The 27,329-nt window shown below is 40.6% G+C and overlaps 1 protein-coding gene and 1 pseudogene across 2 annotated transcripts in view; both read right to left on the minus strand.

The window, feature by feature from the left end:
- PCNX2 (pecanex 2) overlaps positions 1-27,329 on the minus strand; it is a 309,611-nt gene that overhangs the window by 44,563 nt on the left and 237,719 nt on the right. The window lies entirely within an intron of this gene.
- On the minus strand, positions 2-6,838 carry LOC126942576 (developmental pluripotency-associated protein 3-like; annotated as a pseudogene).

Below are 27,329 nucleotides of genomic sequence, written 5' to 3' on the forward strand. Positions count from 1 at the left end.
AGCACAAACATGAAGGAAGTTTGATGAGAACGCATGCTAGAATGTTCGCTTCAATGGATTTCCCCATGGCTTCATCAGAAGGGAAGAGGCTGAAGGGAGTCGAGGAATCAGGAAATTTGTTTATTCTCAAATAAGTCCCCCAAAGAAGTCATAATTCTCATAATCATGAACTCTCTTATTCACGCACATTCATTCTGAGTCTTTGTAGAAAATATATTTAAACCATTTAAAAATGTTTATGGAGCTATGAGCTAAATGTCAACACAGAAGAACATCATTTCAGTGGGAGGCAGTAGTTGACAAACAGGTTTTGAAAACGGTAGTACATACTAGCTACTTGACTTTAGTCCATTTATTTAACTGGTGCAAGCTTGTTTCCTCATCTGTAAAATAGGCTATTGTAAAGATGAAATCAAATGGCATATGCAAAGTGATTAGTCACCACACAAAAATGGTAGTTGTTCCTATTATTTTTACTAGATTGTGAGCTCCCTAAGGGCAATGCCTGGCAGGTAGAAATTCAGTAAACACACAAACAAATAAATAAATTGATGAGCTAGTGAATAATTTATTCACCAAATATTGAGTGTACCCAATGCACTGTGAATATAGTAATGAAAAAAATATATAAAATCCCTGTCCTTGTATAGCTTATCAGTTTAAGCTAAAGAAGACAGGCAAAAAAATAATAAAGCAAAAAAAGGACTGGAATGACAGGGTGGGAATAACTATTTTAAATAGGGGGTCAGAGAAGGCCTCCCTGGGATGTCTGAGTAGAGAGCTGAAGGAGGTCGGGGGGAACTCAGCGCAGATAACTGAGAGAAGGGTTTTACAGGCAGACAGAAGATCATATCCAAGGCCTTGGGGTGGGAACATACTTATTATATGTTCCAGAGCAGCAAGAAAGTCTATAGTAGAGGGCACAAGTGGGAAAGCAGTAAATGAAGCAGAGAGATAGCTAGGGGCAGATCCTACTTAGAATGAGTTAGAGGAACAGTTGGATGGCTTTAGCTTAAAAGAAATGTAGTCTGACTTATGTCTTAGGAGGACCGCTCTGGCTTGCTGCCCAGAGAAAGGACTGTCGAGGGAACAAGAGTGGGAGCCAGGGCATCAGTTGTGAAGCTGTTAGTTAACCCAGAAGGGAGAGAATGATGACTTGGTCCTGGGTGGTTGGAGGAAGTGGTGAGAAATGATAAGATTCTGGATATATCTGAAAGCAGTCTGATGAGATTTGTTAACCAATTTAGACATGGGATATTGAAAAGATGAGAAAAGAATGATGCTCAGGTTTCTGTCCTGAGCAGGATGAAGAATGAAATTACTATTTACAGAGGAGAGGAAGATTGCAGGAGGACCAGCCTTTGGGTAGGAGTGAAGGGAAGATCAGGGATTTACGTTTACATATGTTAAGTTTTAAGTGCCTAATATATAAAAATGGAGATGTCAGGGAGGCAGCTGAATTAAGGAATCTGGAGCTCAGGGGACAAGTCCTGGCTAGAGATTTATAAAATCTAGGAGAATTATTAGCAGTAGGGGCTATTTCAAATCACCTATATGCTAGCAAGAAAGTGTACAGAGAGCATGGAGAAGAGGTCTGAGAAGTAAACTCTAAGCATTCCAACATTTAAAAGTTGGACAGGTGAAGAGATCCCAATAAAGTGATAGAACAGAAATGGCAAGTGAGTTAGAAAGAAAACCAGGAAGTCCCAAAAGACAAGTGAAAAAAGAGTTTAAAGGAAGAGGGAACATCAGTTCCATCAAATGATGCTTACAGGTCAAATTACATGAAGAATTAACTGTTAGATTTGGCAGTATGGAGGTGTATGGTGATCTTTGCAAGACAGGTTGTAGGGGAATGGTGGGGGAGGGGTAGTCTCATGAGAGTGAATTCAAGAAATAACGGGAGGGGAAGAAGCAGAGACGGTGAATGTAGGCAACAATTTCTAGAAGTTTAAAAAATCTTTTTGACTTTATTATCTTTCTTGGCACCTTATTGCACAGGCTATGATCTCCTGTATGCTGCTGAGTAGAAGTGGTGAAAGTTGGCATTCTTGATTTTTCCAAAGAAGCATCATTTAGTTTCATTAATTTTCCTCTATTGTTTCTCTATTTTCTAGAGAAACCATAGACATCCAACCCTTATCTTTAAAATTTTCTTCCTTTTACTTGCTTTGGATTTACCATCATCAGTTTTTTCTAGTATGAGGTGAAAACTTATGTCAGGGGTCACTAACTTTTTTCTGTAAAGGGCCAGAGAGTAAATATTTTAAGCTTTGTGGGCCACATATGGTCTCCGTTGCAGCTGCCTCTCTTCCTCCTCCTGCTTCTCTTTCTCTTCCCCTTCCCTTCTTCCTTTAAAAAATGTAAAAGCCATTGTAAGCTCATGAATCCTAGTTTGCCAAACCCTGGCTCACATCTCGATTTTAAACCTTTCTTCTTTGCTAATATAAACGTTTACAGCTGTACATTTCTCTCAATACATTGCTTCAGTTACATCCCACGTGTTTTTTAATATGCTGTGTCTTGTTTTCATTCAATTCAGGTATTTCATGATTGACTTAGTTATTTCTTTTTTGACTCACGAGTTTAGAAGCGTGTTGCTTATTTTCCAAATATTGGGGAATTTTTATGATGCAAATTTTTGTAAGTTTCAATTTTAATTCCAGTGTTACTGGAGAATGAACACTTATTATTTCCATCTCTTGAAATTTATTGAGTGTTATTTGATGGCTTAGCACATGGCCTATTTAGGTGAATGTTTCAAGTGCTCTTGAAAATATCTGTATTCTGCTGTTGCTACGTGAAGTGTTCCATAAATGTCAATTAGTTTCAAATGATTGACAGTATCATTCAAATATTCTAGATGCTAATATTTTTGTGTGCATTTTCTATCATTTACTGAAGGTATAGTGTTGATGTGTTCAACGATAGTTGTAGATTTTTCTGTTTTTACTTTTAATTCAGTCAGTTTTTGCTTCTTGTAGTTCTATTACTAGGTATATGAACATTTAGGACTGTTATGTCTTCTTGATGAATTAACTCTTCAATTATTATGAAATATCTTTCTTTAATGTGGTGATACACCTCATCTTGAAGTCTGATATTAATAAAGCTAATCCAGGTTTCCTATAGTTAGTGTTTGTAAGGAATATAATTTTCTATCTTTTTATTTTTAAATAGCACAAAGCAAAATAGGTGTGAGGGTTCCTAAGACTCTCCAGATCTTTATAGTTAAAACATCTCTTGTAAACAGCATGTAGTTAGGACTTGCTTTTTTATCTAGTTTGATGATCTCCAATTTTTAATTATAGCAATTAATCCATTTACACGTAATGTGGTTATTTATATGACTGAGTGAAAGTCTACTATTTTCTTTTTTTTTTTAAAAGTACTCAAATGTCAACTTTATTATTTCTATATAAACACCTTTTTGTACTGAAAACTGTAAAAATAAGTTTGCTGTGATTGCAATCCAAATTTTTGAAAGCCAGAAAATCTAGTTATTATGCTATAGCCAAACTACCTAATGCTTTCTTTATCCACAAGTAACTTTGCTTCAGTTTCTCGATGTTGGGTTTCATCTCACTGACTTTGGGCTTCTAAGACACATGGGAATACTTATATCATCTCTGGGTCAAATCAAACAGTAGAGCTAAAGTTATTCACATACATTCAAATTACACAGATCCCTTACAAATTACTAGTATCATAGTAGGAAGAAAAAGATACAAGAAGAAAAACACATCCTAGAACTCATTAATATTATTGGTGTATAGTCTATACTAGCATAGCGTACCTTTCACAACCTGCTATATAAAATTACCAGCAAGAAGAAAAAGGTGCAAGAATAAGTTTTATGGCTGAAGTGGCTTGGTGTCATAATTCCCTATTCTAGCATTCTCAGAAGGATCCCATCCATTGGACACGCAGAAACTGCAGGGACATTTGAATGGTCTTGATTCCTTCCTAACTCCCTTAAGCCCAGTGTTTGTCAGTATTCTTTCATGCGTACAAACTCTGCCGAGTAACATGTATCTGAATCTTGCCATCCTTTCTCTCTGCACAGAGAGCAATGTTCTTAATCCTCCCCTCCTGTAAAGCAAGTCATCTCTGGTTTCCCTGAGGATTGCTGCTCTTGCTCAATGGAGTGAATCTTCTGGTAGAGGGGAAGGGGATTCATTACTAGTGTTGATAGTCAAGTTACTAAGGTTCTTTATCAACATCTCGGAGCAGATTTCAGAGGCCCCTGAATCGTCCCGAGAATTTTCTTTGGTCAGCATTTGTGGCTCCGGGATGGAGGATGGATTAAACTGCTGTGATGGGTCCATCTGCGTCTTGAACAACACTAAGCTTCTCCTGGATCTTTGAAACCAAGCAGAAACTGATGACTGACCCTCAAATTGCTACAAGGTAGCCCGGAAAGAGGCTGAAAACCAGAGCTCCAACGAATGGTCAAAGAACTGATGTAAAATATAGGACCGGCTTCCTCTTAAAATACAGATAAGCCAGTCTTCCAGGATATTTGAATGTTAATGATCCAATGATTAGAGGATTAAGGGATCCGAATGATTAAAGGTTAATGGGCGTGGTTTAGACTAGTAGGGTAGTTCTTCATCTGCTTTGCATTAAAACAATATGTCCTATGTCATAGCTGCTAGAAAAATTTATAAAACGCCTCTCTTTTGTTGTGAAAGTCTACTATTTTCCTATTTGTTTTTATTTTTCCAACTTTTAAAATTTGTATTCTTTCCAGTCTTTTTTTTTTTTTTTTTTTTTTTTTTTGAGATGGAGTCTCGCTCTGTCACCCAGGCTGGAGTGCAATGGTGAGATCTTGGCTCACAGCAACCTCTGCTTCCCAGGTTCAAGCCATTCTCCTGCCTCAGCCTCCCGAGTAGCTGGGATTACAGGCGCCCACCACCAGACCTAGCTAATTTTTCATATTTTTAGTAGAGATGGGGTTTCACCCTATTGGCCAGGCTGGTCTTGAACTCCTGACCTCATGATCCACCCGCCTGGGCCTCCCAAAGTGCTGGGATTACAGGTGTGAGCCACCACACCCGGCCCGGTCATTATTTTTTAATTGAGCAAATTTGGGCATTTTATTTTTTATTCTCAGTCAGTTTTTTAGCCATACCTCTTTTATTTTTTGCAGCTTCTCTAAGGGTTATAATATGTGTTTTTTCTTATCACAAAGTATTGGTTAATGTAATTTTTCAGTTTTATAATTGTTTATGATAGTAAGAATATTTCAGTACTGGTTATTCAGTCATGGCCAAAAGAATGTCTTTGAATCTTTCTACATGTCTTTGGAGACTTAATTGAAACACAAAACATTTCGCTTCACCCACTCCCACCCCTATTCATTATTCACTTTTTCTGGGATCTCATATCATTATTCACAGTGTCTGGTAATTAGTAGGTGCTAACAAAGTTGTTGATGCAGTGATTGAATGGACAAATAAAACAGTTCTTCTCCAGATCTCTGTCTGAACAGGCACCAGTTGAGGAACTCCACAGCAGTATATTGTATTACCTTACATATGGTGGCAGATAAAGAAAGGCTATGTTTAGACCAAGCCTCTATATAGAACCCAGGAGTAAGATGACTATAATATGCCAGAGATGGAAAACTACAACCTTCAAATCATAATGCACATTCAGAGCTATTAGGATAGCAGTCTATGAAATAGGAGTCCAGGTCAGGAAGGGGAAAAGCCAAGCAGGCTGCATACATAAAAAGGGAGACAGTTAAAGCCTGATCCCAAATCTTTGGACTCCATTTGTCTTTCTGCCAGACCTCCTCGCTTTGGCTCTTGGCTGAAAGCATTCTTTTTTTTTTTTTTTTTAAACATTTCAAGGGTCTCTTAACTCATTCTACGATACAAAGCGTTTCTTCCCTCTGGTGAAGATGTATGGAAATGCATACTGGACTATAAACAGTGGGGCATCCAGAGAGTAATGACCACCATAACCTGACCGCTCTGCACACTGGGACTCTTGGACTGCAGACCCTAGGCTCCGGCGGGGTGGGGTCTCAATCTGCCACAGTGACACACTAACACTGGCTTGCTATACATTAATAACAATTTAGGAAGAAATTATCTTCCAGTGGAGGAAATAAGACCGTTTTCTTTCTGTCTTTTCTTTTTCTTTTTTTTTTGAGATGGAGTTTCACTCTTGTTGCCCAGGCTGGAATGCAATGGCGCAATCTTGGCTCACTGCAACCTCCACCTCCCGGGTTCAAGCAATTCTGCCTCAGCCTCCCAAGTAGCTGGGATTACAGGCATGCGCCGCCACGCCTGGCTAATTTTGTATTTTTGGTAGAGACGGGGGTTTCTACTAAACCTCCGCACTGGTCAGGCTGGTCTTGAACCCCCAATCTCAGGTGATCCGCCCACCTTGGCCTCCCAAAGTGCTGGGATTACAGGCGTGAGCCACCACGCCCAGCCGACAGTTTTCAGAAATATATTACACAAGGAAAAAGCATAAAGGAGGATTTTCACTTGAAGAAATTAGCAAAACTGGTTTAACAGCAGACCTCAAAAATGTGCATTCCAATTTTCCCCTTCCTTATTCTTCTATCCGGTTCTACCATTTATCACATTGAGCTGAAAGCCAGGGCTTTTTTTTTCCCCCTTTCCATTAAACTGGGAGGGCTGGTTACATGAGTATGTGTGTGGGTCTGTGGTCTGTGTATACATGCACATGTGTGTGTCTGTGTGTATGTGAGAAGATGGAGAAATCGAATTTCTTTTTTTTTTTTTTTTTTTGAGACGGAGTCTCGCTCTGTCACCCAGGCTGGAGTGCAATGGTGAGATCTCGGCTCACAGCAACCTCTGCTTCCCAGGTTTAAGCCATTCTCCTGCCTCAGCCTCCCGAGTAGCTGGGACTACAGGCGCCGCCACCGCGCCCAGCTAGTTTTTTTGTATTTTTTTTAGTAGAGACGGGGTTTCACCGTGTTAGCCAGGATGGTCTCGATCTCCTGACCTCGTGTGCCGCCCGTCTCGGCCTCCCAAAGTGCTGGGATTACAGGCGTGAGCCACCGTGCCCGGCCGAGAATTCGAATTTCTAACCATCTGAGTGAAATAGCACAGTAGACTATGAGGAACATGTGGGTGTCTCTACATTGGTGAAAGGGCAGTTGAGGAAACAGTTTGCCATGAAGGATGGCTTAGACTTGACAGATACATCATAGCTGCCAACAGTTGAAAAGCTTGGTTCAGGTGAGTCTTGGATAATCTGCTCTTAGGAGTGAAAGAGTCACACTCAAGATCATATTAAAAAAAGAATATGAAAATAATAAAACCCAGTAATTTTGGAAAATGCACTAATTGTGTTGTCCAAATGTAAATGAAGGTCCATATTCTCAGGAAGACTCAGAAGGTTTGAAGCATATTCCCTCCAGAGGAAATGCTGAAGGTCAACCTGCCCACACAATGTGACCTTTTGCAGTCCTGGCAGAGATGAATGTCAAGCTGGCAAGGCTGTCTCTGTCTGGTATTTCCATCGAAACTGACTCTTGGCACCTTTAATTGTGGCTGTGTTTGCATTGTCACACCTTTGTCACACCTACCAATGCCAAGCCCAGGCAGACTTATTTATTCCCACCTAATTTCAAGAAGGAATAAACTTAATCTAAAAGGTATACATAGTATGAAAGCAAGTGAAGAAATTTAAGTGCAAATCAGAGGTAAGACAAATACAAATACAGAAACAATGTCAAGGGTCCTAATTGCATTCTAGGATACCCAGTACATTTACTAATAGTGATCCACAGATTTCACTCCGGGCTTTCCAGAAGCCTATGTAGAAAGAAAACACAAATGGTTTCTTGTGTCTTTAAGGCAAAAACAAACTAATTCCTTGGAAGGATCATAGCTATTTCTGGCAGACACCAGAGAGATGATATCCCCAGGATCCTCATAAAGAGGACATTGTGCAATATGGTGAACAACATCCTTAATAACATTGCACAATAAGTGCAAGCACGAGGTTTGCCAGGCTGTTTTAATATTTCACAGTGCAGGATGCTAGAATATGGTCAAAGTGCAATAAAGCAAAAGCATTTCTATAGGTAGTCAAAACAAGTCAGCCTTACATATGGGGCTCTCCAGAGGCCTGGCATCATCCAAGAGTAGATTCTAGAAACTCTTGAGGATTGGGAGAACTGGAAACCTTTCAGGAAATCCTTGAGATGCATAATTTCTGCAATGGACTGAATGTTTGTGTCTCACCCAAATTAATGTATTGAAACCCTATCCTCCAAGGTGATAGTATTAAAAGGTGGGGCCGGCTGGGTGCAGTGGCTCACATCTGTAATCCCAGCACTTTGGGAGGCTGATGCAGGTGGATTATGAGGTCAAGAGATTAAGACCATCCTGGCCAACATGGTGAACTCCATCTTCACTAAAAATACAAAAATTAGCCAGGTGTGGTGGCAGGCACCTGTAGTATCAGCTTCTTGGGAGGCTTGAGGCAGGAGAATCGCTTGAACCTGGGAAGCGGAGGTTGCAATGAGCCGAGATCGTGCCACTGCCCTCCAGCCTGGCAACAGAGCGAGGATCCGTCCCAAAAACAAACAAACAAACAAACGAGAAGTTGGGGCCTTTGGGAAGTGATTGGGTTATGAGGGTGGGGCCCTCATGAATAAGAGTAGTGCCCTCAGGAGAATAGACATGAGAGAGCTTGCTCTCTCTCTGCTATGTGAGGACATTGCAGAAAGATGGCTGTCTGCAAACCAGGAAATGGGCCCTCACCAGTCACTAGATCTGCTGGCACCCGATCTTGGACTTCCCAGCCTCCAGAACTGTGAGAAATAAATGTTTGTTGTCTAAGCCGCCCAGTCTATGGTATAGTTGATGCAGCAGCCTGAACTAAGACAATTTCTCTCCATCTAGTTTTGACAATTCTTATGTATCGAGTTGCAGTGAATTTTAACATATTCTCTCTGAGAGGCACAGGATTGTTGCTAACTTGTGTGGCTGGCAGACACACCTGCCAAGATGGAGGCAAGGTTGGCATTCTCTTGGGAAAGTTGGGAACCGAAGAATGGTTGCCTGAACAGAAGGTCCAGCAACCAAAAATCAAACCAAAATATTCCCTTCTCTTACGTCCCAAAAGGCCTCATGAGAGGTACCTTCCTGGCTGGGAGGCCTGAGCCAGAGGACAGGATCCATAAAGAGTGGGAGAGTGGAAGGAAAGTTAGAGTTAGATCAAACTGGAGACATTTGAACCTAATTCTGTAAGTAACAGGCAGGTAAAAGAGATTTTCAAGTCCCAAGGAAACATGAGGAAAGCTGTACTTAAGAAAATTCCCCTGAAGCTTCTGGGATTAAGAGGAACAGACCAGTGATGGGGAAACCAGCCACCCACAGTCTCATTTCAGGAATAAAGTGATAGGGACCAGAACTAAGGTGCAGGCTGTTTACCAAGAGATAAGAGGAAACATGTAGATAATGGGACTTCGAAGGGACATTAAACATGGTCCCCTGCACCAGAAAAGCTGCTTTGAAAGAAAAGGTTGGGATGATTTACAACCTTCCAGTGAGAACATTGCGATTAAAGCCGAAATGCACAACACATTTTCAAGATTGGGCTTCTTGGTCCTTCAATTTCCCTTCTTAACTGATATGAGTACTTTGAGAAACAAATACGAGTTTTTGTTCCCAAAAATCAAATTGGATTCTACAAAAAGGAATCTAACTGGATTCATAAAAAAATCCAAAATTTCATCAATATGATTACATTTAAAACATTGTAAATGTTTAAAAATATGCTGAATATTTATTTTAGCTGAGTTTTAAAAGGATCATTGCCTTCATTAGCCATTGCAGCATGCCAGGCACTGGGCTGGTGTTCTGCATATACCTAGCAGTGAGGTGACCACAGAGGATGTTAGACAAGGGACAAAGCTCAAACCACCCATAGAGCACAATCAGACCCTAACTCACAAAGTGGACATTCTTAGACATAGGTAGAGCTTAGCCCGTGCTTTTCAAACTACAGATGGGACTTATAGGCACAAACGTTGGGATACTTATGTTGGATTATTAGAAAATGTATTTCCTTTTGTGGTCACATAAGGTTATTCCTGAATTGATCGGGGCTACAAAAAGGAGGAGACCATCAGATATGGCCATTGCTGAGCTCTGAGCAGTTCACTTCCACAGCCCTGAGTGCACATTACAGGCTGGGAACACAAGATGTGTGAGACAGGGCTCAGTCCCAGCGAGGTTCCTTGATAGCCCCTTCTAATATCCTCCTGCATGTACAGTGGTAGAGATATTAACAGGACGAGGGCCCCCGTAACATTTTTCTTAAAGCTGGAATTCTAAATTTATATTGCCTCTTGTCAGCTGGTTACATCAAGGGCTGCTTTGTGACCAAATGAAATAATGTCAAAAAAAGACTTTAAAACATTTTTGAATGATTGTCATTTTTAAGAAGGTCACAGTGGGATTCCCACCGCCCTCCCTCCCTGCCCCATAAACTTCTCCTGCAGTTTCCATGTCATGGCAGGGAGGAACTTTCTCAGCTCCTCTTCTACCCACACTCATTTTCCAGGGACAGAATCCTAGAACATAAGCTTGAAGGAACATTCAGGTCATCTATTCCCATCCACCTGCTCTTAGAGGACATCTCTGTATTTGTTAGACCTCACTATATTTAATTTGTGGAAAGAAAGAATTGTAAGAATTTTATATTTCAGGCTGGGCATGGTGGCTCATGCCTGTAATCTCAGCACTTTGGAAGGCTAAGGTGGGTGGATCACTTGAGGTCAGGATTTCAAGACCAGCCTGGCCAACATGGTGAAACTCCGTCTCTACTAAAAATACAAAAATTACCTAGGCGTGGTGGTGTACACCTGTATTCCCAGCTACTTGGGAGGCTGAGGCAGGAGAATCACTGGAACCCAGGAGGCAGAGGTTGCAGAGAGTTGAGATCGCACCACTGCACTCCAGCTTGGGCAACAGAGCAAGACTCCGTCTCAAATGAAAAAAAAAAAAAAGAATTTTATATTTCAAGGAGCCTCCTTTAAGGTCGCGCAATAGAAACAAAATTCATGTAGAGATTTTCTAGGTCTTAAAATATTTATTTTTCTATCCATTGGATTATAGTTGCAAACTTAAAATTTCTTATTCCAGTTTTAAATACTAGAATTTCTAATAAATCAGCCCCTAGGGAGAGGTAAAAATGATTTTATTTACTCAACAAAGTAAATCAAGGGACAATCCTCTCAACTGCTGTTTAATTCTGATTCTGACGAATAGGGCTTCCCTGCCATAGCAAAGACTCACTTTTTGGAGGTTTCAGCTTCCCTGAAACCACCAGGGCCAGACACAGAAAGACTGAGTCTGTCTCTTTGGGAGACACTGTATGAGCCATGACTACTGCCATCATTACCATCACTAAGAAGCTGTCCTGGACACTTCCTATTCCCTAAGTGTTACACATTCACTTGGCAATCAATTCTGTTTAGATTAATCCAATCTTAAAGACAGGGAAACAGAGTGCTAATAGTATAGTTACATGACTAAGGCCACAGACAAGAACCAAAACAACGAATAGGATCAGCTTGTTGAGCCACTGAATGAGTTCAGTTCTTTACTACCTTAGTGGCAACTTCTCCCCTAGTTCCAGTTTCTAGTCCTTCAGCAACACTGGACCTGTGTGTCTTTTAAATTTTATTTTATATTTTGTACAGACAGGGTCAGCCTCTGTCACCCAGGTTGGAGTGCACAGGTGCAATCATAGCTCACTGTATCCTCAAACTCCTGGGTTAAAGTCATTCTCCCACCTCAGCCTCTGGAGTAGCTGGGACCTCAGGCAGGCACAACCACACCTACCTAATTAATTTTCTTTTTCTTTTCTTTTCTTTTTTCTTTTCTTTTTTATTTTACAGATGGGGTCTCACTATGTTGCCCAGGCTGGTCTCAAACACCTGGCCTCATATAATCCTCCTTGGATTACAGACATGCACCACCGTGCCTGGCTTTCAGTGTCTTTTAAATGTGATACTGGGAACCTAGAAGTGTATTGGCCCAGTATGCAATAGAGAAAAAAGACAAAAGTAGGTTTGAATAATTTATAACTTGTTTGATTTTGTGAGCCTAGCACAGATTTTACATTGTAACAATTTTACATCCCAAGGAACTTCATATTCTTTAAGATCTGCCCATACGAATAAAATTTGTTCTGTGACCTGTCTGGCAAGCTAGATTTTAAATGTTTAAATTTAAACCTTTAAATGAAACAGCACTGGTTTTTCACAGAATTTCTATTTCACAACACTATGTATTTATGTGACATTTATCAATTTAAAAAGGAATGCTTCAGAGTATCTTATCTGATGTACACATCAACCTGGCTATGCAGACATAATTTCCAGGGCGCTGATTCTCAAAAGAGACTCGTCTTGTGGAAGGGTCTGCTCTTTTGAATTTAAAATCAGTATTCTTCTTTTATCACACACTGTCTAATGAGGCTTGACAAATTACAAGCCAAGGTTTCCTGAATTTATTTATTTTCAACCAGCTCATGGGAGAAAACGAAATTAACCAAATCACTAAGTACACATTGTAACTCACACTGGGCAGTTTAGAAGCATAAGAATAAGAAACTTTGAAATAGATGATAGTTATCTCTGTGAGTGATATGATTTCCCACTACTCCTGCCCCGTTTAAAGATGTGAAAACTAATGCACCCAACTCTACTCAGAAGAGTCCTTAGAATAAATATTCTAATTAAAGAATATTTAATTCAAAGTTGTATTATTTTCTTTTTCTCCCGTGAATTTATTTTTGAGTGCTGAATGTTAAGACATGCAGACCCTGTTCACGTTCAGCAAGAAGCCCTCTTTCTTCCCTGTTTCGCTATCTAGACAAATAGGACTTTGTCTCTCCTATTAACAGGTCACACAATTTGCAATGAAGAAAAATACGTGGTCAGGGATTCTGAATGGATAACTCATTATTGTATGGGCAAGTTTGGAACCAAGGGATTTGACAGATTACTCAATTTATACAGACCTAAGAACTAAGCATTTGCTAATGACCTGAATGTTGTCATAGAGCAGAGAAAATTCTAGATAACTCCAAGATTAGTGGGAACGCTATCTCTCTGTATGGATTAGCCAGCTAAGATAAAGGTTTGGGTTGGATTTGCTTTAGATAAGATTCAGTTACACAGATATTTTTAAATGTCCCCACAGGCCAGTGATTATGGGGTGTTAGCCAAACTATGAGATGGCTGATAACATTTCACACAGACAGAAACATAAATCCTATTTTTTGATATTTTCCAGACGTGGTGGTAATGTGTAGCTACATCCTGATAATTGTGCCTTTTGCTTTCAATGTTCATTCTACAAGAGCCATCTAGGTTTCATGACTTTAATTAAGTCTTGCAGAATGAACATTGAAAGCAAAATTGCTAAGACAGCCAATAATTCAAACAGCTGAGCTGCTGGAAGTGACCTACAAAGGTGCTACCACAATAGCCTTTAAGAATGAATTCTGGTAAAACCAACTTTTATTTGTTTAATTTCAACAACCAAAAATACTTTCTAAAATGGTCAACCATTTTTTTCTTTCATATTCTCTCCTTATTTAACCCACCTTCCTCCCTCTGTTCCTTCCCTCTCAAGCACCGGAGTCTACTGTACAGGCCGTGGACTTTGGGGTCAGTCACATCTAGGTGTTCATGCTCCTCTACCACTGGTGACTGTGTGGCCGTGGGCACCTTACTTAAATTCATTCGCTCAGATTTCTCATGTCGACAGTTGGGTAATAGCACCTACTTACTTTATAGAGCTGTTATAAGGAATATTTTGATAATACAAGTAAAGAACCTAATATGGTACCTGGTATGTACTTGGTGTTCAAGAAACTTGCAACTGTCTACCTTCTCATCCAACCAATATTTACTGGGCATCCTACCATGAGCCAGTCAATGCACTGGGGAGAGTTACGTGAAAAAGCCATGAAGCCCCGGCCTTTGAAGGGCTCACAGTCAATGGAGTCTGACTTAGTTAATTTTTCATAGTCCGCAGGAATAGAAAAACCTCAATGCATAAACTTTGTAAGTCTATTGAAAACAAACTGGCTTTGGTTTTCAAATTATTATTTATAATGTTGTTATCAAGAAAACATTTATTGATTGCCAACCATGTGGTCACATACCTGACACTAAGGACAAGGCCCTGACCTCAGAGATTCATGGTCAACACAAACACTCAAACACAAATATAACTTTCATTACAACTTTATTTTAAATAAAAGAACAAAGTAATCTCTATTATTTTTTGTTTGAACTATTAGATGAGCAAAAACTGTATATATTTGATTGATGGAAATGTAGAAAATATATACAAATGCTGTATCACTCATCACAAGGAAATACTGAGAAATGAGTAAGTTGAGGAAATAAAGTTACACAAATAATTAAAAAGGCAAATGCCCATATAACACCATGCATTTATGGTATCATTGTTTTCTCCTGCTTTCCAAAAACTCATCTTATTAGATGACTCTTTTCTATTTCCTAAGACCTACCTCCTGTAAGACGATTTCTGGAAAACAGATCTCACCATGAGAAACATGTAGCAGCCTTACACTAATGAGGATTGTGCACGCATACCTCCATGCCTAGATCAACTTCATTTCAGTCACCTCAAAGCCTTCCATGCAGATGACCCAGCCTTAGACTACAGGATCGTCTTCATCCTCCCATGAGACAAGGCTGCTTTACTGCATGCAGTTCACGTCATTTGCTATGGGAAGCCCAGGATTCCCTGCAGTCTAATTTCCTTGCCTCTCTATAGATCACATTTTCTGATCCCAACTTAACTGTTCCACCCATCCAAATCTCAAAATCCTTTCACACATGCCTCTCACCACTTGGTCAGCACTGGAAGACATCCTTGTGTTTCTCATTGATGCTCTCAGGCCATTCTGTCATCCTAATCCCATGCTCCAACTCATTGCCATCTCCTATGGCCTCTCTGGTCATTCCCACTCCTTCCATAAAGATTGTGTCTCCGGTTCAGTCACTCTCTCCACCATGCCTCCTGCCATTACTCCTGGGGATGTAAATAGCCATAGAGATGCTCTTTCCAACATCCTGGTGCCCAGTCCAATCTCTACCCCTGCAAAGATCTCATCTTCCCCTCAACGTCAGCCAGTCATTCCCAGGGTGATAACACTAGAGTTTGATTATAAAAAAATTGCTTTCCCTCTAAAGATATCAGTTTGAAACATTTTCCAGTAACCACCTCATTTTTCCAGCTCATTTCCTCTAATCTTTCAACTTCAACAATCTTTGCAGCCTTCCCAGATCCACGATTCATTGGTCCTGTTTCTTACCTCTTTCACACCCTCACTTCCCTTCATCCTCAGCTTACACTCCATGGCCAAGTATTATAATCATTGTCACAACCTTACATATTAAATACATTCTCAGCTTCATGACACTCACTTGGTTCAACCCAGTCCTGGTTAGCTCTAACTCTGCCCTTCCACGCCTACATCCACAATATTGAATGTGGCTTAGAGAAAACCACACAGTTATTAATCTTTACAGATCTCTCTTTAAAATAATGATCACTAACCTCAAGTGAGTGTTTCATGCTGCCCAGCATTTGTACTACAGGTTGAGCATTCCAAATTCAAAAATCCAAAAACTTAAATGCTCCAAAATCCAAAACCTTTTGAGCACTGACGTGATGCCACAAGTGAAAAATTCCACACCTGACCTCTTGTGATGGGAACAGTCAAAATGCGGGTGCACAGCCTACAGTTTCTTCAGTGTCCCCAAGGAGAAAAAGACCCTCTTGGCCATTTATAAAAGTCACACAGCAGAAGGCCTCCTCATCCCTAGAGGACCCACTTCTTGGTCTCTCAACTGCTTCTCATGTTTCTTCCAACCTAAATAAATAAAATGCAGTGTACATTAACCTTTTAATCAAACCCCAGCACCCTGGGTGGAGACCAGGAACCTGCAGCTGTGTGCTGCTGCTCTTGCCTAGCAGCGGATCCAGGTATTCTGGTGATGTCACTGAGCTGCACAGGTACCCTGAACACAGCATTTATTCACGGTATTAATGGTGTGTCACTTTTTTTTTTACTGTTAACTCCTTATGTGTGAACAATTATAAGAAAATAAATGCTTATCAGTAGCACATAAAATCAGAGTCAGGAATGATGGTGATTCCAAACAACCACAGATTGCCCAATGGGTGGCTGAGATGGTGACACCTTTGCTGTCTGATGCTTCATTGTACACAAGTTTTGTTTCCTGCACAGAATTATTAAAAATCTTGCATAAGATTGTCTTCATGCTATGTATATAGGGTTTATAAGAAACATAAATACGTATGTGTTTAGACTTGGGTCCCATCCCCAAGATATTTCATTATGTATAGGCAAATATTCCAAATAAAAAAAATCCAAAATCCAAAACACTTCTGGTCCCAAGTATTTCAAATAAAGAATATTCAACTCGTATATTTCCCTATTCCCTTGATTCTTCCATTCCTATTCCATCTCTGTAACACCCGCCCCTACCTGCCTCTGTGCTGTATGTTCTCTCTTTTCTCCCACTTCTGTGGATGAATAACCATGGGTTTCAACCTCCCAGTCTCATCCCAGACCTTTGGATTCCCTCACCTGCCATTGTAGCAAGCCCTCCTCTTTCTTTTGCCTGAAATTCCTCCATTCTGTTTCTTCTCTGCAGTGGTCCTTCCGAAGCCCAGTCCTGCCACCAGCCGATAGACTAATGCTAAGGCACACTGGCCTTTCTTGTTCTAGCAGGGATCCAATAGTTGCTCAACTTCTGTGACACCAGCCATGGCCTCCAGCCATGGTATATCTCCCAAACTGGGAGATATAACAATTATATCCAATCTCCCCCCTTGGAGGGAATTATCTTCACACTGCAACAGGGAGAAGTTCAACTTTCCCCTAAATATGTCCTGTGGTGGAATTATTTTTTATCTTGTGAACTGATGAACTGTCAAAGCTGGGAAGAGACTTAGAAATCACATTGAGGCTCTAAGGAAGAAATCAAGGTTCTGATAGGCCAAGTCACTTGCGATGCTCTGTATATCCTGATAGAAAGTGGGGATTTTTCCTAACTAAAAAAAGATATGGAGTTTTCAAGGGTCTATGCAAGTGACAAAATGAATTATACACCAGTTTTTCGTGTTTGATGAACTAAATAAACACTATGATACAAATTCCAAACAAATACCCGAAAGCAGGAATGAGAGAAGAAGGTGAAATGGTGAGGTGGAAGGGGAAGTCCTGGTTAAGAGACAGCCATGTGGGTTTGACTAGCTCTACCTCTAACTTGCTGTAAGCCTTGGGAAAGCCTATTCATTTCTCTGGGTTTGCTTTTCCCATTAGTTAGGTGGGAGGAAGGGATGAGACTACCCCTTCGGAGGGTACTTGTCACCATCACACTCTCTGCATTCTCTCCTTAGCCCAGAGTTCACATGCATCTCACAAGAAAACTCCCTCCAATGCCTTCTGCTTTCTGTTCGTATTCTTGATCCTTCACCTCTTCACACAGTATTTTCAAGTTGCCTGGCTCCTGCTGTTGGCAGCATGGTGATTCCTCATTCATTTTTCTCCTGTTCTCATAGAAATAAGCTAACCCATCAGCCTAGGTCACTTGACTGACTAAAGAAGAGCAGAAACGGACTCTCACTTTCCCATCTTTCTGTATCCACCTAAACAAAGGATGGTTAAATGGGATTTACGATTCAACAGATTCCATTTCTTTTGAAAACCCTTGAACTTGGTGCCCCCCTTTGGCCTTCTAACATTCATTATCAATTAATTTGACTTAGATTTAAAGCCAATGATTAATCTGTCCACTCTAGAATGTTTTCCTGACAGGCTCCCTGTTTAGGTAGATGCAAGTAATACTCCTGAACTCAAGAGCAGTAGGGGCACCACAATCCTGTTTTCTTACATTAACAAGAAAATAATTTATTTCTATTCTGGAATATATAAGCCAAAAGAATAGAATAGAAAAATGGGGCTTCCTCATTTGTATCTTTCTTTCTTTCTCTCTTTTTTTTTGAGATGGAGTTTCGCTCTTGTTGCCCAGGCTGGAGTGCAATGGCGCGATCTCAGCTTGCTGCAACCTCCACTTCTTGGGTTCAAGTGATTCTCCTGCCTCAGCCTCCCGAGGAGCTGGGATTACAGGCGTGTGCCACCATGCCCAGCTAATTTTTGTATTTTTAGTAGAGATGGGGTTTCACCATGTTAGCCAGGCTGGTCTCGGACTCCTGACCTCAGGTGATCTACCCGCCTCAGCCTCCCAAAGTGCTGGGATTACAGGCATGAGCCACTGTGCCCATCCTATTTGTATTCTTGATATAGAATTTGTATCAATCATTCATTATGGTACCAGACAACAGAAATAGGATGTGCCATGAACCTTGATCATTCTTTTGGGCTATCTGAGATCTACGCCCCTATTCTAGGTTTGGGCAATTATGTACTGCACCAGAACTAGCTAATTGTTCACCAAAGCCTTTTACTTTTTTTCCTGGGTACTCAGCTAGATAACATTTCCTAGCCTCTTTTGTAGTCAAGTCAATTGTGGACAGTAGAATGTACAAGGAAATGATGTATCCCAGGTTTAGGCCAAGCTCATAACAATCTTCCATGCAATCTCCCACTTACTGCCAGCTTGGTACTGAAGTCCAAGGTGGACTTGAAAGCAATGTGCTAGGGAATAGGCGGAGCTTCTATTTGCCTGAATCCTTGGTAGTGCAGAATGAAACCATCCCCTTCCCCGACTACCTCCACTCACTGATTGGACTCTATATGAATGTATAACAGACGTCTGTTGCATCAGCCACTGAAATTTGGGGCCTAATAGTTACAGCAACTAGCATTACTTCAATTAATCTACCCATTTTGTGACTCTCAGGGATAGGCAGTCACCACCTCCCATCAGAGAAACTGGAGAGTCAGACACTTTCTCTCCCGGGCTCCCTTCCATCTAGAGCACACACGTGAAATCTTGGCTTTGTGAATCTGTTAAACCCACATCAGACATTGACTAATGAGCTGGAGACACAAAGAAGCAAGGTTATGTGGAATGCATTCTGGAAGGGTGGTGTTCATCCAGTTTCTGGGGGCAGCTGCGGTGGCAGTAGCAGTGTCCAGTATCCAGGCTCATGGTATCAATGACATGATGCCAGTGTCTGGATTCACCTGCCAAGATGTGACTCCTTCACAGCTGTAGTGTGATTTTAGACTTGGCTCTTGTCCAATAGCTGCAAAGCCTGCTTTGCTAGCCTTTTCAGAAGTCTGTGCCCTTTGCAACATCTTCCAACAAATCCTTCTACTTAAGTTAGCTAGACTTGAGTTTTGTAGCTCATGACCAAGAACTCTTATTGATACAAATGCATCCCTTTCAGGGAGGGGAAGACAGGATACTTTCTTGGTCTACAGCCTTGGGGAGCTTGCCTCCCCTCTGGAGTGTATTTCTCATTTTCTGAAAAGAATCAGAGTCTATCCTGTGAACATTTCATGTTTCCACTAATGGCTTCAGTAGACTTCAGGAGGGAGAACAAGCCCATCTATATTTTGACTGCCTCAGGTTGGGGCGAAGTAGATTAAATTTGACCAAAATAAAGCCAGTTATTTTGGAAAACAAGAAACTGAAAAGGAAAATGGTGAAAAGAAAACTCTAAAATGTCCAAGGAGGTAAAAGAAAACAGACCTTCCCTAGGAATACTGTACTATATGTTGCAAAGAGACATAAAACAGAACAGCCATTTTAGGTTAACTGTATTCTTCCCACAATAAAAGCACGATTTAGGTTTTGTCAAGCGATGTGCTCTTTTAAAGTCCCTGTGTCCAACTACAATTGAACTGGGTTTAAAAAAAAATGTATTGTTTAAGAGTGAGTGGTATTGGGGCAGGCGAGCTGTCATTTTTTTTCTCAAGACGTTGTTATGGAGCCAAAGTGACCCTTATCGCCAGGTTATATTCCTACTGTGGCTGGCAGGAACAAGGGATATCAATGAGCAATAGCAGAGATCCTCCTGGGCAGTCTTGTCTCACGTAATCTCTGCCTCTGTCTTGGGGATGGCTACATCTGTCAGTTCTGAGCCTCCTTCTGTATTTCATCTGATGAAGTTCAAGGAGTCTGGTATGTTGTAATATTGACAAATCATGCCTCCCTGTAATCATACCACTGTGCAAATGTGGCAGAGTCACTTTTTCTACCCCCAGAATCTGAGTTGTCCTTGGGAATGGCTTTACCCACCAGAATGTGGCAGAAATGACATGGTGCCTGTCTGGGAAGCTGGGCTGTAAGAGTCCTTGAAGTGTTCAGATTTCCCCTTTCCAAACCCAAACACCACCTGGCTGTGAAGATGCCTAGTCTGGCCCCTGGGAGACTGAGTGGTCCCATGGAGGAGATCCAAGGCTCCTAGTTTGGCAGCCAGCCTCTAGACCTCCCAGCCTGGCTCATCTACCTGCTGAATGAAACTGTTCAAGTGGTCCAGGTGACAGCAGCAGCAGAACCACAGGCCAACCCATGCAACAGTGGGAAATAGCACAGCATTGCTATTCTAAACCATGAAGTTTTGTGGTGGCTAGTTATGCCTCAAGATATAATTGATCTAAGATGGGACCAGAACATTTATTGTGCTAGATTAAGAAGCACTGCTTGTGTGAGGAGCTGACAGACAGAAAAAGCACTGCAAAATTCTAAAAGCTCATTAACTTGTACCCTTTAAACTCAACGATTGGTTAAGTTTGCTAAAGAAGCTAAAAATGGCACAGAACTTGTGATAGAAACTAAAACTCACATTCAACTAGGTTAGCTCTAAAAGATTTTCCCTTGAATTCCAGCAAAAACTGAAAACCTTTCATCAAAAAAGGAGCAGGGGTCGCTATTCTTATATTGGATAAAACAGACTTTAAACCAACAACGGTAAAACAGGACAAGGAAGGGTATTACATAATGATAAAGTGTTCAATTTAACAAGACTTAACTATCCTAAATATATATGCACCCAACATTGGAGCACCCAGATTCATAAAACAAGTACTTATAGAGCTACGAAAAGACTAAGACAGCCACACAATTACGGTGGAGGACTTGAACACCCCATTGGCAGCATTAGACGGATCATTGAGGCAGAAAACTAACAAAGAAATTCTGGGGCCGGGCACAGTGGCTCAAGCCTATAATCCCAGCACTTTGGGAGGCTGAGACGGGCGGATCACGAGGTCAGGAGAGACCATCCTGGCTAACACGGTGAAACCCCGTCTCTACTAAAAAATACAAAAAAACTAGCCGGGCGTGATGGCGGACGCCTGTAGTCCCAGCTACTCGGGAGGCTGAGGCAGGAGAATGGCGTGAACCCGGGAGGCGGAGTTTGCAGTGAGCTGAGATCCGGCCACTGCACTCCAGCCTGGGCAACAGAGTGAGACTCTGTCTCAAAAAAAAAAAAAAAAAAAAAAAAAAAAAAAAGAAAAGAAAAGAAATTCTGGACTTAAATTTGACACTTAACCAATGGGACCTAACAGAAATCTATAGAATACTCCACCCATCAACTACAGAATATACATTCCTCTCATCTGTAAATGGAACATACTGCAAGATCAACCACATCACATGCTCAGCCATAAAGCAACTCTCAATAAATTTTAAAAAAAGGAAGTAATATCATCCATACTCTTGGACCACAGTGGGATAAAAACAGAAATCAATACCAAGAAGAACTCTTAAAACCACGTACTTACATGGAAATTAAACAACTTGTTCCTGAATGACTTTTGGGTAAACAATGAAATTAAGGCAAAAATGAAAAAAAAAATCCTTTTAAATTAATAAAAACAGGCTGGGCATGGTGGCTCACACCTGGAATCCCAGCACTTTGGGAGGCCAAGGCAAGCAGATCACCTGAGGTCAGGAGTTCGAGACCAGCCTGGCCAACATGGTGAAACCCTGTCTCTACCAAAAATATAAAAAATAGCTGAGTGTGGTGGCACACACCTGTAATCCCAGCTACTTGGCAGGAGAATCACTTGAACCTGGGAGGTAGATGTTGCAGTGAGCCAAGATTGTGCCACTGTACTCCAGCCTGGCCAACAGAGCGAGACTCTGTCTTATACATACATACATATGTACATACATACATACATACATACACACACACACACAATACACCAAAATCTCTGGGATGCAGCAAAAGCAGTGTTAACAGAAAAGTTCATAGTGCTAAATGCCTACCTCTAAAAGTTAGAAATATCTCAATTTAATGACGTAACATCACACCTAAAGGAACTAGAAAAACAAGAACAATCTAACCCGAAAGCTAGCAGAAGGAAGGAAATAACTGAAATCAGAGCACAACTGAACAAAATTGAGACCCCAAAATCCATACAAAGATTCAATGAAATCAAAAGTTGATTTGAAAGGATAAACAAGATTGATAGACCACTAACTAGAATAACAAAGAAAAAGAGAGATGATCCAAATAAGCACAATCAAAAATGACAAAGATGACATTACAATTGATCTTAAAAGAATACAAAAGATCTTCAGAGACTATTATGAATACCTCTATGCATACAGACGAGAACATCTAGATGAAATGGCTAAACTCCTGGAAACACACACTCTTCCAAGATTGAATCAGGAAGAAATTGAAATGCTAAACAGACCAATATTGATTTCTGAAACTGAATATGTAATAAAAAGCCTATAATCAAAAAAAGTCCTGGACCAGAGGGGTTCACAACAGAATTCTACCAGACTAAGAAGAAGATCTAGTACCAATTCTACTGAAAGTATTCCAAAAAACTGAGGAGGAGGGACTCCTCCCTAATGCATTCTATGAAGCTAGCATCACCCTGATGCCAAAACCTGGCACAAATACAACAAAAAAGAAAGTGAAGACCAATATCACTGATGAATATAGATGCAAAAATCTTTAGCAAACTACTAGTAAACCAAATCAGGCAGCACATCAGAGTTAATTCACTATGATCAAGTCTGCTTCATTCCTAGAATGCAAGGTTGGTTCAACATACACAAGTCAATATATGTGATTCATCACATAAACAGAATTTAAAACAAAAACTATATGATCATATGAATAGACATAAAAAAAAACCTTTCCATAAAATTCAACATCCCTTCATAGTAAAGACCCTCAAGAAATGAAGGATAGAAGGAATACACCTCAAAATAATAAGACTAATCTATGACAAACAAATCGCTGGAAGCATTCCCCTTGAAACTGGAACAAGACATGGATGCCCACTCTTATCACTCCTATTCAACATAGTACTGGAAGTCCTAGCCAGAGCAGCCAGTTCAGAGAAATAAATAAAAGACATCCAAATAGAAAAAGAAGTCAAAATATCTCTCTTTACTGATAATATGATTGTATAGTCAGAGAACCCTTAAAGACTCTGCCAAAAGCCTCCTGGAATTGATAAAATAACTTCAGTAAAGTTCCAGGATACAAAATCAATGTACAAAATGTAGTAGCATTTCTACACACTAGTAACATTCAAGCTGAGAGCCAAATCAAAAACACAATCTCATTTACAATAGACACACACACAGACACACACACACACACACACACACACACACAAATACCTAAGAATACATCTAACCAAAAAGGTAAAAGATCTCTACAAGAAGAACTACAAAAACGCTGCTGAAAAAAATTACGGATGACACAAACAAATGGGAAAACATTCCTTGCTCATGGATTGGAAGAATCAACATAGGAGTTGAACAATGAGAACACATGGACACAGGGAGGGGAACATCACACACCGGGGCCTGTTGTGGGGTGCAGGGCTAGGGGAGAGATAGCATTAGGAGAAATACCTAATGTAGATGACGGGTTGATGGGTGCAGCAAACCACCATGGCACGTGTATACCTATGTAACAAACCTGTGCGTTCTGCACATGTATCCCAGAACTTAAAGTATAATAAAAAAAAATGACCATACAGCTATAGACTCTATTCCCATCAAACTACCAATGTCATTTTTCCCAGAGCTAGAAAAAAACTATTCTAAAATCCATATAGAACCGAAAAAAAGCCCAAGTAGCAAAAGCAATCCTAAACAAAAGGAACAAATCCAGAGGAATCAATTACCCTACTTCAAACTATACTCTAAGCCTATAGTAACCAAAACAGCATGGTACTGGTACAAAAACAGTCACATAGACCAATGGAACAGAATAGCAAACCCATAAAAAGCCACACACCTATAGCCATCTGATTTTTGACAAAGTCAACAAAAATAAGCAATGGGGAAAGGGCTCCCTATTCAATAAATGGTGCTGGGATAGCTGGCTAGCCATATGCAGAAGAATGAAACTGGACCCCTACCTTTCACCATATACAAAAATTAACCCAAGATCAATTAAAGATTTAAATGTAAGACCTCAAACTATAGGAGGAAAACCTAGAAAACATTATTCTGGACCTGGGCCTTAGGAAAGAATTTATGACTAAGTCTTCAAAAGCAATTGCAAAAAAAGCAAAAATTGGCAAATGAGACCCAATTAAACTAAAGATCTTCTGCATAGCAAAAAACAAAACAAAACAAAACAAAAAAACAAAAACAAAAACAAAAACAAACTATCAATAGAATAAAAGACAACCTACAGATTGGGAGATAATATTCCCAAACTATGTGACTGACAAAGGTCTAATATCCAGAATCTATAAGGGAATTAAACAATCAAACAAGCAAAAAATAAATAACCCCATTAAAAAATGGGTAAAAGATATGAACAGATACTCCTCAAAAGAAGACATACAAGCAGCTGACTAACACACGAAAAAAAATGCTCAACATCACTAATCATCAGATAAATGAAATCAGAAACACAATGAGATACCATCTCACATTAATCAGAATAGCTATTATTTAAAAAAACAAACAAACAAACAAACAAACAAAAAAACAGATGCTGGCGAGGCCGCAGAGAAAAGGGAACATTTATATACTGTTGATGGGAATGTAAATTAGTCTAGCCACTGTGGAAAGCAGTTTGGAGATTTCTCAAAGCACTTTAAAACAGAACTACCTTTCAACTCAGCAATCCCATTACTGGGTATATATACTCAAATAAAATAAATTGTTATACCTACCAAACAGACACATGCACTCATATGTTCACTGCAGCACTATTCACAATAGCAAAGACATGGAATCAACCTAGGTGCCCATCAACAGTAGACTGGATAAAGAAAATGGGGGTACACACACACCATGGAACACTATGTAGCCATTAAAAAAATGTCCTTTGCAGCAACGTGGATGCAGTTGGATGCCATTTTCCTAAGCAAATTAATGCAGGAATAGGAAACCAAATACCAGATGTTCTCACTTATAAATGGGAGCTAAACATTTGGTACTAATGGACATAAAGAAGGCAACAATAGACACTGGGGACTAGTAGACGTGGTAGGTAGCAAAGGGGACAAGGGTTGAAAACCTGTTGAGTACTATGAGCTGTACCTCAGTGATGGGACAAATCATACGTCATATCTCAGCATCACACAATAGATCCATGTAACAAACCTACACATGTACCCTCTGAATCTAAAATCAAAGTTGAAATTATATTTAAAAAGGAATACACTGAAAAAAAAAGAAAGAAAAGCTCTCAAAAGAGCTGAGATTCAGAAATTCAGAGAGCAGCACAGTTCTATTGTATTATTGCACTGGAGGCACTTATTTCCACCATCTCTCATGACATTTTCTGGCATCTGTGCTAAATGTAGGGGAAATATCCTTTCTGTGATTACTCTGTAGAGTTTTATCACTATTCCCCTCCTCAATAACCTTCTGCAAACTAAGCCCTCTAAATTAGATTCTTAAAATTCAGAAAAGTGCACAGAAGGCACACCTAAAACACGGAACCTACCACTCTAGAAAAAAACATTTTGTATACATTTATTTAGGAATGTGGAAAGGCACGGATATTCACAAAACTAATGCTAGAAATTCTCATCCAAAGAACCGAGATAACTGATCATCTTTAGACAACGGTGTTCAATTGTCCTTTTGTCACAGTGAAGGGTTTGAACAGGTATGAACTGGCTCCTGCTCACCTTTCTAGCATTACCTATAATCACTTCCAAACTACCTGCTGAGAACTACATCTGATGACTTGGTGCTTTCTTGTCATCACATCTGCTGCCCCTCTTTCTCCTCCACTGAGCTGACCCAGACTCCAACCTGACACCAGTGCCTCTCCTCTGGTCCCTAATGTGGCCCAAGCAGGACACTGTCATAATACTCATTTCATGGGATACTCATTTCACATGAGCTCCTTCCATACCTGTCTTCTCTGTGAGGCTCCCAGCATCTTAAGGTGGGGGCTTCACTTCTGTATTCATGGTACCTACATTAATGCATGACATGTAATCAGTGCCAAATTAATATCTCCTGAATAACTGTCAGACTGTACGTACTAGCTACTTGGCACATTCACTTGAATGCTTCCACTACCAGACCAAAAAGTCCTATTCCTCTTTCAGGCTTTCCTGTTTCAGTAAACACACCTCTGCCCACGCAGACACTCGATCTAGAAACTTGGGGGGCACACAGAGCCTCCCCTCTCACTCACCCCTAACAGCTAGCCCTTCTGATTCCACCTCCCAGTCTCTGGGCACTTCCGTGTCTCTGTTGTCATCTTCTGCTTGGGTGTCTACAATGCAGTCCTAAATGGTTTCCCTGCTTCTACTTTTGTCTTCCCCCAGTACATTCTCCACACAGCCACCAGACCAATCTCTTAAAGTGTAGAGAGGGTCAACCATTCCCTCATCCAGAGTCCCTACATGGTTCCCCGTAACATAGAGAATAACATATAGTCCCTGACGCTGGCGGGGAGATCTCACATTACTGGGCTTCCTGCTGCCTCATGTCAAGTTGCTGCGAGTGCTGGTCAGCCCTAGTCACTTGAGTCCTCCCAGATGCCAGGAATGCTCTGAGATGCTGCCTGACTCATGCATTTAGCAGTTATCAGTTCCTGCACTGGGGACTTTCTTCCTCCTGGTCTCCTCTCGAGGCCTTCCTTGACCATCCCATTGAACGTGGCACCTCCTCACCCTCATCCTCTGCAGTGACTTTGGGTTTCAGAACCCTATTTACTTCCTTCATAGCACTTGCTCCAAGCTATAATAAGTTTGTTTGCTTGTTTACTTGTTTACTTTAGGTGTCTCTCACTGGGGGTAAGCTTCATCGGGATAAGACTCTTTCATGTCATGTGTCCATTGTATCTCTAGTATTAAAACACTGCCTGATACAG

This window comes from Macaca thibetana, chromosome 1 (assembly GCF_024542745.1).
Source record: "Macaca thibetana thibetana isolate TM-01 chromosome 1, ASM2454274v1, whole genome shotgun sequence".
NCBI lineage: Eukaryota > Metazoa > Chordata > Mammalia > Primates > Cercopithecidae > Macaca > Macaca thibetana.